Below are 13,470 nucleotides of genomic sequence, written 5' to 3'. Positions count from 1 at the left end.
AAAAGGCAATAACTTGGTCATGGTGTGATGCAGTATATCTTCCAGGTACGTACCCATACTTTGGACATTTTTTGTATATTGCATTAACATGGCAATACCATTGACATTGGAAAATATGAAAATAAATATCCTCTAATGTATCAATTATAATTAACCTTAATAATTCACATTTTTGTTTTTCAAATCACTTATCATGACATTTAATTAGTTATCTAAAAGCGTAGTAATTCAACATTGCACATCAGAATTAACCACAGAGAGTTTGTTTTTGGAAGACATTTGAACAAAACCTACCTAGAGCCATGATCTCTTCTATTTTTAACCTAATAATCACATATCTAAGGAATTATCTTAAAGAAATAATCCACAAAAATGAAAAAGCCATATATACATTAAACTCTTAATCACATCATATACAATAATGAAAAAACATAAGCAATATGTACTTAATAGGCGAGTGGTTTGTTAATTACTAGTATATCACTTGATGGAATATTGTGTAGCCATTAAAAATAATTATGAAAAGTATGTAGCAATGAGGGGAAATACCTATGTTACTTAAGACAGAGGTAGAGAAACTATTACAGAAACCCCAAATATATCACAAATGAGATGGAAGTTTCTTTCTTTATCTTTGTAAAAGTCTCAGCTGGTATGGCAGCTCTCCTCCATGAATTCTCAGGATCCCAGTCTCTTTCTATCTTGTTGCTCTGCCATTCTCCACATGCTGCTTCCATTGTATGGTTCAAGATGACTAACATAGCTTCTGCTATCATGACTAAATCCCAGCCAATGGGAAGAGGGAAATAGGAGAGGGAAGCATGTTCTATCCATCTAAAACATAGAACTAGAAATCACATTCACTTCTGTTCCCATACCACTGGACAGGACTTAGTCCTAAGACCATACCCAGCCTCAAGAAACATGTCCAGCTAAAAAATTTTGGAGAAAGGATACTGAGGAAAAACTAGCAGTTTCTGCCAATCTTCTCTAGTGTTAAGTGAAAATAGCAGGATACAAAGTAACTGTACACTAAACATTAATTGTACAGTGGAGAAGTGAGACTTTGACCTGGTGATCAAAGCTAACATCACACACACACACACACACACACACACAATAATTTAACATTGGGACTTCCCTGGTGGCGCAGTGGTTAAGAATCTGCCTGCCAATGCAGGGGACACAGGTTCAAGCCCTGGTCCAGGAAGATCCCACATGCTGTGGAGCAACTAAGCCCACAAGCCACAACTACTGAGCTTGTGTGCCACAACTACTGAAGCCTGTGTACCTAGAGCCCGTGCTCCACAACAAGAGAGGCCACCACAATGGAAAGCTCTTGCACCACGACGAAGAGTAGGCCCTGCTCGCAGCAACTAGAGAAAGCCTGTGCACAGCAACGAAGACCCAACACAGCTAAAAAAAAAAAAAAATTAACATTACATATGAGGGGACACATGGATATACCCTGAGAAGAACACAGCCTGTGCAGTATGCCAAACTCAGTCTAATTTGATCCAATCACAAGGAAACATCAGACACACACACACACAAGATGTAAACATTCCATTTTTTAAAAAGCTAGACTTTATTAAAAATGTGAATGTCATGAAAGACAAAGAAAGGCTGTGAAAATCTTCCATATAAAAAGAGGATAAATGATATGCAACTAAATGCAATACCTTTCACTGTACTGGAAGGGCGGGGGTATGTTATAAAGCGGGGGGGTATGTTATAAAGGACCTTGTTAGATCAAATGACCAAGTTAGAGTATGGAAGGTGGATTAGATAAAAGTATTATTTCAGAGTGCATTTAAGAAGTTGATAATGCTCTGCAGTTATAAAGAGAATATTCCTAATTTTAGGAAGTGGACATATTTAGGGGTAGAAGATAGAAATATTTAGGGGTAAAGGTGGTATATGTGATATGACGTCTCTGGCTTACTCTCAAATTGTTCAGAAAAAATATCATTTCTATGTATGTGTGTATATATGTATGTGTGTATACATATACACATATATTCACATATGTATGTGTGTATGAATAGATATGCACACATATATATGAGTCTATATGTATCTCTCTACATATACAGTAATTAGGTTCAGATATGTGTGTATATATACATCTATATACGTGTGTGTGTGTGTGTTATGGGTGGAATTGTGCCCCCCACAAAAAATTCATATGTTGAAATCCCAACCCCCAGCATCTCAAACTCTGACTTTATTTGGAAATAGGATCTTTAAAGAGGTAATTAAGTTAAAATGAGATCATTAGGTGGGCCCTAATCCAGTATGACTGGTCTTTTAACAGGAGATTAGAACAAAGATATTTACAGAAGGAAGATCATGTGAAGACACAGGGGGAAAGATAGCCATCTACAAGCCAAGGAAAGAGGCCTCAGAAGAAACCAAACCTGCTGACACCTCGATTTTGGACTTCTGGACTCCAGAGTTGTGAGAAAATAAATTTTTGTTGTTTCAGTCACCCAGTCTACGTACATCTATCTTCCTCCTTCTCCTCCACCTTTTCCTTTAATTGTCCTTTACCTTCTTCTCTAGTTAGTTTCATAGGACAAATTTTTTGAGAGCTATTCATGTACTTAAACTGTTCTTACAAACTGCTTATATTTAATGGGGCTGTCAAAGTGACATTGGAAATAATACAGCACAATTTAGATGAATGACACCGTATATATCTGTCAGAAGTTTCATTAGAACATTTGACTTTCTTGTATACTTTGGAGCTTTCTCTTCATGTGGTCTCTTGTCGTGTCATCACTTCAAGAGAGTTTAGGAGATATCTGAGGTTTTTTAAAAAAATTATTGTAGTGAAGTATAGTTGATTTACAATGTTGTGTTAATTTCTGCTGGACAGCAAAATGATTCAAAGTTGTACATTCTTTTTCATATTCTTTTCCATTATGGTTTATCACAGGATACAGAATATAGTTCCCTGTGCTATACAGTAGGACCTCGTTGTTTATCCTCTTTATATATAAAATAGTTTGCATCTGCTAACACCAAACTCCCAATCCATCCCTCCCCCACTTCCACACCCCTTTGGCAACCACAAGTCTGTTCTCTATGTCTGTGTCTGTTTCACAAATAAGTTCATTTGTGTCATATTTTAGAGTCCACATATAAGTGAGGAGATATCTGAGTTTTTTTAAAAATAGAGGAGGCAATGAGAATGAGAAGAAAGTGAGAGAAAGTGCAATTCTTACAAGATTTTTTTCTTCCTACATAGAAAGTTTTTTTTTTTTAATCTTCCTACCATTTTACAAATGAAGAGAACAAAGTGTGGAGCAGTTAATTAATTCTCTCAGGTTATGTAACTAGGGAGTAGAGCTGGATAGCTATAGCTAAGAGTAACATTGGCCTTTTATCTCCCAAATCAATGTCCTGTCAATTTTCACTTTACAAGTTCCCTCATGGAACGTGATTTCCACTTCTTCTCCCTGACTTGGTCGTTGCTTGCTGTATGCATTTTTGCAATATCCCCAGCGGGTTCTTTTTGCCAGCAGCCATCCGCCTGCAGCCTGTGTTACACTGGGCCACCAGCCTTATCTCCTTCAAAGGTCACCTTCACGTTCGTCACTTTCCTGCTCAACAGCCTTCAGTGACTCTCCACTGCCTGTAAGGAGGAAGCCCAAAGTCCTTGCCCCACTTCAAACTGCCTGCAGTGTCACATTCTTTTCAGTGATAAACTTTCTGGACATTTGATCCTTGCAAAACCAGTCTATTCTTTAAATTTATTTTGTGCACTCCCCCAGTATGCTAGTTGTTAATCTGTGTCATGCAGTTGACGGCTAATCATGTGTATGTTGTGGAATACTGCATCTTAGGTGGACAAAAAGAAAATGTGTGGACTCACACATTTACTAAATATATTTTGGGCATCTATAATATGTCGGGCGTGAGATGTTGGGAGGTAGGAGTTAAGAAGACAAGAGGTGGTTTGTGGAAGAAAGTACAGTTCCTCATTAAAAGAGAAGCAGAAAAGTAATTCAAGCTGTATCAGTTTCTTATGGCTGCTGTAACAAATCAACACAAACTTGGTGGCTTAAAATGGGAGAAATTTATTCTTTCATAGTTCTGGAAGCCAAGTCTGAAATCAATATCACTGAGCTGAAATCAAGGTGTGGGCAGGGCTGTTCTCCTTCTGGAGGCTCCAGGAGAGAATCCATTCTTGCTTTTTCCAGCTTCTTGTGGCTGCCAGCATCCTTTGGCTTGTGATCACATCACTCCAACCTCTGCCTGTGTGGTCACATTGCCATTTCCTTTTCTGTGTGTGTCAAATCTCGTTCTGCCTCTCTTTTATAAGGACATTTGTGATTACATTTAGAGCCCACCCAGATAATATAGGATAATTCTCAAGACACTTAATTTAATCACATATGCCACACACAGATCTTTTCTTGCCACATGAGATAATATTCACAGGTTCCAGGAATTAGGATGCGAATATCTTTGGGGGGCCATTATTCAGCCTACTACACAAGTCATGAGATCATAAAAGCTTTTAAGAGATTTTCACATAAGAGTGTTAAAAATAAAGCAAACTTAATTACTTAGTACTAAGTAACAAGAATTTTTTAAAATTGGTCTGTATTTCTAATTTTCTAATGTAGTTGTATCATTTAGAAATTGTATTCAGCTACTTGTAACAGAGCATTTCCCACTACCTCTTTCAAAAACGGTGACTTAAACAGATACAAATTTATTTTTCTTTTATGAAGACCATTCAAAGTAGACAGCCCAGGGCTGACTAGTATGCAGCTCTAAGAAACATCAGGGACCCAGTAACTTCCCATCTTTATTCTCTACCGAACCTGGATTCCATCCTCACTTAAGGTCCAAGATGGCTGCTGGAGCTCCAGGCATTACATCCAGATCAGAATGACATCAGAAGGGCATAACACTTTCTTCTTACATCTTACTTTCTAAAATGTACTGGATGCACCTAGATGCAAAGTTGGAAAATTTAGTTTTTTACCTGAGAACATTACCCAATTTCATTTTCTTTTTTAAAAAATTTTTATTGGAGTATAGTTGATTTACAATGTTGTATTAGTTTCAGGTGTACAGTAAAGTGAATCAATTATACATATATGTATATCCCCTCTTTTTTATTTTATTTTTAAATTTTTATTTATTTTTATTTACTTTATTTTATTTTATTGTTATTTTTTTGGCCACACAGTGCAGCTTGTGGTATCTTAGTTCCCCAACCAGGGATCAAACCCCGGCCCTCAGCACTGAAAGCATGGAGTCCTAACCACTGGACCACCAGGGAATTCCCAATCCACTCTTTTTTAGATTCTTTTCCCACGTAAGTCATTACAAAGTATTGAGTAGAGTTCTCTGTGCTATACAGTAGATCTCCCAATTTTTTTTCTAAGAGAGAAGGAGGGATGGATATTGAAAATCAAAAACTTTTTTTTGGAGCAACTTCTATATGTAAAAGCACAGCTTAGATCAGGGAATGCAAAGCTGTATTATGATGGTCTCTGCCCTCAAGTGACCTGAAATCTAGTCAGGGAGACAGAGTGGATAAATAAAAGATTTTCTAAAATACACTTATTATCTAATGAGTGACATAAGCAGTAAGTGTATGTGGTAGACTTTCTGAAAAATGTGGGGCAAATAGGATTTAGAAACATCAAATGAATGAGGGAGAATATTCTAACTGGGGTTCATCATGAGCAAAAGTATAAAAGCACGAGTGTTCATGAAGTGATCAATGAATACTGAGGGAGCAATTTGGTTAGCTATATGTATGGAGGAAAGCAGTTCCCCACAGTAACGTGCAGTCACTCACCGAAGAGGAAGGAAGGTATCAGGTTTGTGGATAATGATAGAAATAATAAGAATAGTTAGCATGTTCCAGGAACTCTGTTAAATGCTTTACAAACATTTCACATCCTTGTAACAATTCTGCAAGATCGGTACAGTATTTATTTATTGAATTTTGTTCTGATCAGCATCCCGTATTTGCAGAATGCCCCCTTCCAATCACAGGCTTCGGCATATTCAGAGGCCCAACCAAGCAGACTTTCTCCTAGAAATCTAGACCTTGAGTAGAGACGCATATGGATGGAATGAAATTACTGTTTCATTAACTGGTGGCAGCATTTGGAAAGAAGGTGCATGAGTGGCTGCTACTGTGACCTTGGAGCATTGGTTCCTGATAGTTCAGCCTATTCTTCAGTACCAGGAGTCAACCAGTACTTTTCCAAAACACCCCTTATTATTCCTTTATGTTGGTCAGAGCTAGTTTCTATTGCTTATGACGGAAGAACTCCAACTTTTTCACTCTCAGAGAATGTGTTGCAAGCAATAAATGCTGGGGGATATGAGGTGGGTATTTGGAAATGCTTTTCAGTTCAGAATTGGGTAGAAGGCAGTTAGACTTCCATTCAGATTTCAAGACAGAATATAGCAGGCTGTAGTACTCAGTGGTGAAATAGATCAATCAGGTGAACACTTGTATTGTGTGGGACTGTGTGTCCAGAGCCATAAAGTTCTGGGAAAGGTGGCTGTCCTAGCCCCTGGGCAGTGGGAAATGTCAGGGCTCTGTTTTAAAAGATGGATAATTGGATAATTTGATGCAAGGAAAGGACATGTTCAAAATTTTAAAGTCTTCAAGGAATAGGATGAATCTCAAAATATTTATGTGACCGTGATAAAATAATTACTTCCTACTTGCAGCTGTAGAATGAGATCCCTGAAAACCAAATTCTACTGCTGAAAATGCTGTCTTCCTTACTTTAATGTCCAAGTAATGGCACAAGTTAGGAAAGAGTAAGGATTCCCATAATTGAAATAGAGCAATCTAGGGGTATATAGGGGGCTGGGAGTCCTAAATTCTGAAACCCTTCTGAACTTTTCCCCACACTCTTTCCTTCTTTCTTTTTCCCTTTCTTCTAAAAAAGCCATACTCCCTTTCAGGAGCAAGTTAGCGTTTTTCTCATTGTCCAACGCTTTAGTATTTTCTACTGATAACCATTTTCCCTGATAACCCAACATGGTCTCCAAGAGTAAACTGTAGAATCAGAGTGGAAGAGTTCAGTAGTTATATTCCAGGATGTCACAAGAATCAACAAATTCTACAAAAATGGGGCAAATATCTGTGGGAATGGCTTTTGAGGATGCTTGACCAAGGAGGGCAAAACATGAATTTGAATCAGTCCAAATCGATCGATATGGATTTACTCAGCAGACATTCTGTATAGAATGTATTAGCGTGGGCACGGTCCTAATGCAAACTTTGGTTGCCCAGCCCAAACCTGCACCAAATGCTGGCTCATGCTAAATGGTGACAAAGGGCTGGAAATTCCTTGGCATGGCATAGAGGAAGGGACTCAAGAGATAGAAATGCTGAGTTAGATCTATCAGATGTCTCCAACAGGGCCCAGAATCTATTTTTTTAAATTTTATAAATTTATTTATTTTATTTTATTTATTTTTGGCTGCGTTGGGTCTTCATTGCTATGTGTGGGCTTTCTCTAGTTGCGGCGAGTGGGGGCTACTCTTTGTTGTGGCGCGAGGGCTTTTCATTGTGGTGGCTTCTCTTTTTGTGGAGCATGGGCTCTAGGCGCGCAGGCTTCAGTAGTTGTGGCACACAGACTCAGTAGTTGTGGACTCTAGAGTGCAGGCTCAGGAGTTGTGGTGCACGAGCTTAGTTGCTCCGCAGCATGTGGGATCTTCCCAGACCAGGGCTTGAACCCGTGTCCTTTGCAATTAGTAATTTACTAATTTTCCAACAGGCTCTGAATGCTGCTCACAGGAGTTGCCCATGAAGTGGGCTTTCTGATCCCTGTGGGGCTGGAGGAGTCTGGGGTGGATTCCCCAGGTGGTAGTAATTCACTACCAGGAGTAAAGCCAGCATGGTTTTGATATGAAGCAGCAGTTCAAACGTGATTAACAGATCTTAGGGAATGGCTAATCCACAGACAACTCTGGCTACATTTTACCGTGGGGTTCCCAGGAGTGTAAGCAGTGGATCTTCCACTAAGATATCACATCCCACCCTCCCCAAATGCACGTTTAGAGACCTCAATCAAGACACCTTGCTAGATAGTCAGGAGGAGTTAGTTGGCACTCCCAGAGCTCCTTAACTGGAGTGGAGGCTGGGTTCCTTAGGAAAGATGCTATAGTATTATCAAATATGCACATTCTGAACCTTCCTCCTGGCCTTCCCTGAAGCTGCTTCCCTAGTAACAGTGTCCTGGAGAATGGGAAATATCCAAACTTTTCAAAGACTATTGGAAGTTGGCTATGATTGAAACTATAACTTGCTGGAATGCTGTTCCCATCTGCTGGAGTGGAGGCTTATGGAGAGCAGATTATATATCGAGTTCTGACCTACTCCACCTCACAGTAGGCCGGGTGGGACCCCGAGCTCATCCTGTGGCTGGTACTCCAGTTCCTGAAAGTATTACTGGAATACATGACCTTAGCAAACTCTAGAATCTCCACATTGGCTCCCTGAACCGTGGAGTAAGAATTACCATAGGGCTTCCCTGGTGGCGCAGTGGTTGAGAGTCCGCCTGCCGATGCAGGGGACACGGGTTCGTGCCCCAGTCCAGGAAGATCCCACATGCTGTGGAGCGGCTGGGCCCGTGAGCCATGGCCGCTGAGCCTGCGCCTCCGGAGCCTGTGCTCCGCAGCGAGAGGCCACAACGGTGAGAGGCCCGCGTAGCGCAAAAAAAAAAAAGAATTACCGTAGGAGGAAGGACCAAGAGGATGCCACTGATGTTCCCCTTCCCTAACAAAATTGTAAATGTGAATCAAAGCTGCACTTTGAGTGGAGCTGCAGGAATTCATGCCAGTATCAAAGATCAGGAAGACATAGACTTGGTGATTTCTGTCATACTCCCATTCTTTTCCCCATCATTTCCTACCATTTCTCCCATTAGAATGGAGAATGATAGTGGACTGTGGTAAAGTTAACAAGGTGGTGATTTCAATTTTGTCGAGATTCCAGAGATGATCTCCTTATGAAGCAAATTAATGTATCTTGCGGCATTCAGTTTGCAGCTACTGATCTGGCTGCAGGCTTTTTCTCCATTCAGATAAACAGATTTGCCATCACCTGAAGGATAAGTAGCACAACTTAATTCTCTTGTTTAGGGTCATGTCAATTCTGATTCTGGATCATAACGCATGGCCTGTAGGGATCTTGACCAGGGGTTGGCAAACGTTTTCTGTAAAGGGCCAGACAGTAAATACCTTGGATGTTAGTCCACGTGGTTTTGGTTGCATCTACTCCACTTTGCCGTTGGAGCGCCAAAACAGCCACAGACAATATGTAAGTGGATGAGTGTGACTGGGTTCCAGCAACACTCTATTTACAAAAGCAAACTGCAGGCTGGATTTGTGCTGCAGTTTGCCAGCTCCTGATCTTGACCATCAGCATCTATAGGACATGATGCTAGCCCTACAGTGATGACAATGTGAAGACAGCAACTGGAGAGCAGGAAGTGGCAGGTGCCCTGTGACAGGTGAGAGAGAGATTCTGAAAATACAGGGGTTTGCCAGCCCAGTGAAATTCCAGAGGGGATTTTAATATTAATAATATAGAAATTTAGAAATACAGAAATAATATAGAAAAGTTCTTTATCTCAAGCTCCCTACCACTAAGAAAGTGGCACTATATTTGGTAAATTTCTTTGGATTTTGGAGTCAGTCTGCATCATGTTGAGGTAACTCGCTTTGCCTATTTACAAGGAAACCAGAAGAGCAGCCTGTGGCTCTATGGTTAATATGTTTTCTTTACTGTGTTCACACCAGGTTTGTCTACACCTGAGTGGAGGACACATCTACCTGTGTGTGCATGGAAATGGTGGTGGGCATGAGTAGGGATGGTGTCAGATTGGCCAGAAAGCCAACTTGCCTGCCTACCTCGGCGAGTAACTTATGAGTCAGGCTCCTGGAAGGACTGTGGTATTACAGATCATGAAACCCAAAAAGGTGAACAGGGATCTCAGGTTTCCTCTTAAGCGGAATAACAGCTTACCTCACCTTGATGTTAAGAGCTCTTGGGACTTCCTTGGTGGTGCAGTGATTAAGAATCCACCTGCCAATGCAGGGGACATGGGTTCAAGCCCTGGTCTGGGAAGATCCCCCATGATGCGGAGCAACTAAGCCCATGCACCACAACTCCTGAGCCTGCGCTCTAGAGCCCGCGAGTCACAACTACTGAAGGCCAAGCGCCTAGAGCCCGTGCTCCGCAACGAGAGGCCACCGCAATGAGAAGCCTGTGCACTGCAACGAAGAGTAGCCCTTGCTTGTCGCAACTAGAGAGAAAGCTCCCGCGCAGCAACGAAGACCCAACGCAGCTAAAAACAAATAAATTTTAAAAAAAATTAATAAGAAAAATTGGAGCTCTTCAAGGAGTTTGCTCATTCCAATCTGAATCACCCTTCTAGTTAGGCAGATTGTCTATAAACTTAACAACAGAAGCTTGCTGAGTTTTATATGGAGGGTAGAGGGGACAAGCAAGTAAGAAAGAGGACAGGCAGAAGAGAAAATTGACATAATCAAATGGTAATGTAAAAAGTTAGCATTTCCCTTATTTACAAAAAGAAACGGAGACTTAATGCAAAGCATTTAAATAACATGGAAGAGGACAAAGAAAAAATAAACAAAAATAACTTTTTTTCTTTTTGCGGTATGCGGACCTCTCACTCTTATGGCCTCTCCCGTTGCGGAGCACAGGCTCCGGACGCGCAGGCTCAGCGGCCATGGCTCACAGGCCCAGCTGCTCCATGGCATGTGGGATCTTCCCGGACTGGGGCACGAACCCGCGTCCCCTGCATCGGCAGGTGGACTCTCAACCACTGCGCCACCAGGGAAGCCCCAAAATAACTTTTTTCAGCCAGAGATAAATGCCACTAAAATGTAGGTTATTCCAATCTTTTTTCTATGCTATGACTATGTGTATATGTGTGCATGTATTTAGACAGAATGATAGTGTATATGCTCATTTATAATCTGTTCTTGGTGTCTGCCTTACATTTATCATTTTTACATGTCAGTGAATATTCTTATACCACATGACTTTTGATTGGTACATAGAATTGCTTCAAACAGAAAATGCCTTAAGTTTCTTAACCAGTGACCTATTGTTTTATGTTTAATAACCAGTGCTTCTTGCAGAGGCTCTCTGCCAGGATAGAAAATTTTATGGATATGTCTCCATAACAAGCTATCACCATATATGGCTTTACCAGATCACCGCACATAATTAGAGGACATCTGAGGTCAAGAGCTATTCCGTTAATTGAAATAATTAAGGTATCTTTTTTCTCTGTAGATTTCCCCAATTCCCCTTTTTGGCATTAGTCACAGTAACTAATATTCATGTCATGTTTTAATGTAACCTCTGGGAACATTTATGCAGCAATGAATTTTACCTAAAAGGCACAGAGCTGACTACAAAACCTATCTATTACAATGTCACAGATGTGAGTCATTCATTTGGTAGGTACTTATTGAGTGCCTAAAATAAGCAGAGCACTCCATTCTGGGCAGGCAATATTCCGTAAACACTGGGCTGCCACGATGTGCAAGGATACTTAGGAATATAACTTCTTTCAAAGGATTTGCTTTCTAGGGGACAAGATATGGAACCAAGACTAATTAAATAACAGTACAAAAGATGTTATAAGGCAGTATCTAATGATGGGTACAGGCAATGGGGCTGTCATTTTTTAAAGATTGATTCCTCAGCATTGGAGCTGTCAGAAAAGGCTTCACGGAAAAAGTCTTGAAAGAACTGAGAAGATAGGAATGAGAGGGGAGAGCTTTCAGCCAAGGCTAGAAGACAAGTACATTTATCCTTGGGGTACAGTAAATAGAGCTCACATGAAGTGTAGGAGTGGGAGTAAAGTCTGAAAAGAAGGGGTGCTAGATGGGAGAGGTCCCTGAATGGCAGGACATGGGAGTCTGAGCTCCACCCTGAACATCACGGAAGGAGGCTTTTGAGCTGTAGAGTGACGTGGTGGCCTAACCACCTTGATGTGACAAAAGTCAGTTCTTCGTCTTAGGTCCTCTGAAATCTCTTCAGATATTTATTTATTTTTGGCTGTGCCATGTGGCTTTCAGGATCTTACTTCCCGGACCAGGGATTGAACCCGCGCCCTCAGCAATGAAAGCGCAGAGTCCTAACCACGGGACCACCAGGGAATTCTCCAGTAAGACTTTAAATTTATGTTGGAAGTTAAAATTGTTTACTCATCATCACCTTATTCCCTCTCTTTGATCAAGATCCACATGTTTAAACTGGCCCAATAGTAAAATAGTCATATATAGAATTTGCAAAATTAAGTTTAAAAATTCCAGTAATTGAACTAGAATTTTTCCCTAAAATGGCATGATTAAGACATTATCTTAATTCAGTGAAGTTTCTCTTATTAGCCTTTGTGTGTTGATAAATTTTTACATTATTTAAAAAACGTAACATCATTGAAGACATTTTGAAAATAAAAACAAAATCCTATAACAAATCCTAAACATAACTATTTAAATTTTGTCTTTCCAGTCTTGTCAAAAATGCATGTTTATTTTTACCCAGTTGCAATAATAATGTATAAGTATTGTAAATATGTTACACTAACATACAAATGTATTAAAACAATCATTTTTATAATAATCCTTTTTAAGATTTATATAAACATCTTTGAATAGATGTACCCAATTTAATCATTCCTCCATGTTTAGATGGTGTCATTTTCCCCTGTTTTTCTTTTTTTTCCCCCTGTTTTGATTAGAACTTTCCATCTGGTGTGCCATTGACATTCTGGTATGCAGAGATGGCATTCAGGTGTGATGAGATCTCTCTGATCCTTGGGAGGCCATGGCTGGGGCTTGCAGTGACTGGGGCCCCAGACTAGTAGCCGCAGGCTGCATGAAGCCATCCTTGACCAATTACTTCAGTGGGCTGTACAAATATTATCATTTTCAATGCGTGCCATTGCATGAAAAAAGTTGGGATGTATTTTTATGGTGGTGCAGTAATTGTCTTCAACTTCTATTAATATTACCGGTTATTGTTTTTACAACTGAGTTATAATTACTTTTTTAAACAATACTTGCACATAATAAAGATGTTAATGGTACAGAAAAGTAAATAGTGGTAGTAAGTTCCTCTCTAACCTTAGGCACTGTGTTTCTCTCCACAGAGCCCAATTGTCATTAATTTCTTGTGTGTTCTTCCAGAGGCTTCCTAAGGCCAAACAAGCACCTATCTATCTACGATGTAGCATAAATTTACATGATATTGATATCAATGTCTAAATCTATAGCTATCTAGGGGCAACATTAAAAATATTTAGCACAGGTACAACCACTTGGAAGGAAGGCCCATGGTATACAGGATGTGCCAGAGTGCCTATAGCACATCCTTGGCCTTGAATGTACGCTTTGCTTTTACACATTGATTTGCACTCAGCCCTTTTA

This window comes from Monodon monoceros, unplaced genomic scaffold (assembly GCF_005190385.1).
Source record: "Monodon monoceros isolate NGI ecotype Baffin Bay Population unplaced genomic scaffold, NGI_Narwhal_1 Super_Scaffold_11, whole genome shotgun sequence".
Classification (NCBI taxonomy): Eukaryota; Metazoa; Chordata; class Mammalia; order Artiodactyla; family Monodontidae; genus Monodon; species Monodon monoceros.
The sequence above is the reverse complement of the archived record's forward strand: the minus strand, read 5'-3'. Positions refer to the sequence as shown.